The sequence below is a fragment of the Wasmannia auropunctata genome, unplaced genomic scaffold (assembly GCF_000956235.1).
Source record: "Wasmannia auropunctata unplaced genomic scaffold, wasmannia.A_1.0 LD336064.1, whole genome shotgun sequence".
NCBI lineage: Eukaryota > Metazoa > Arthropoda > Insecta > Hymenoptera > Formicidae > Wasmannia > Wasmannia auropunctata.
Window position 1 is genome coordinate 1103200 of NW_012026826.1, and position 1058 is coordinate 1104257.

At 42.7% G+C, this 1058-nt stretch overlaps 2 protein-coding genes across 5 annotated transcripts in view; one reads left to right on the forward strand and one right to left on the reverse strand.

Moving 5' to 3' along the window:
- Positions 1–1058, forward strand: part of LOC105450277 (F-BAR and double SH3 domains protein 2) — a 28965-nt gene that overhangs the window by 22201 nt on the left and 5706 nt on the right. The window lies entirely within an intron of this gene.
- The window catches only part of LOC105450276 (3-hydroxyacyl-CoA dehydrogenase type-2), a 13835-nt gene that overhangs the window by 5835 nt on the left and 6942 nt on the right, over positions 1–1058 (reverse strand). The gene's annotated exons all lie outside the window — the stretch shown is intronic.

Sequence of the window (1058 nt, forward strand, 5' to 3'; positions counted from 1 at the left end):
TAAATTATCTTAATAATATATGCAAATATAATGTAATGTTAATTAAATGTAAATTAAATATAATGTATATAAACCGAGCTGCTTTGTTTGCTGAACGCAGCAATATTGTCAATTGCAATGCAGATCACAATCTGTAATGTGATTGTACAATCTTCAATTTCAATCTTAATCTCAATCTCCAATGCGTAGTCTGATACCGGCTTAAAGAGGAGTTCTCGGTGAAACGAGCGTATTTATGAAAAGCCGCCGATTTTTGTGTGTCTGACGGGCCACAGGGAATGCGCGCTAACAATTATCGTTTTCGTTGTGCGACCCGGCTAGAGCCGATAAAGCTTCTACATATTCCAGCGCCCCGTCTAACATTGTACGTCGAGATTTCTTACAGGACCGTCGCGCCCCGCGCCCGCCGAGCGCCACAGCCAAGTCAGTAATTGTAGCGTAATCTTTCTGTAATTGTGTGCGTGTGATAATTCGCGTTTCCGCAGAGGCCTTACGCCGCCGGAACGGAATTCAAGAGAATTTCCGGGATCACGGGATTCCGTGGGACGTATTCGTCACATATTTTCGATTCAGCTTGCGTCGATCACGTTTGTCCGAGCGCTCCGCGCCGGCGTACTAGCGAATATTACGCCCGCACTGCACGATTTCCGATTCCGCGTGTCACGCGGATGCGAGGGACTTGTAATTAGCGAGTTGTACCACCGAAGAGAAGTGAGTCTTGATTTTCCGTTTGTCCGAGATACGATCCCGTAGTACGATCGTAGAGTACGCGAATTACGAGTTTCCGTCAATTTTGTGTGCAAGCAGTATTGCTTCGCGTTTCGAGTGTTCTTGTCTCTTATCGTATATCGTTCCCCAGATAACACAAAAAATTTGAAAAGAATTCTTTTTTGGTTCCCAATTTACAAAATGAGTTTTTTTACCGTCCCATTTCTGTTCTAAAAGTATTCTTTAGGCTCCCAAGAGACTTCACTTTATGTCACCAAAAGTGAGTTCTTTTTCAAATTCAAAAAGGATTTCGTTTCACGTCCATAAGAATTCGTAATGAATTTAAATAT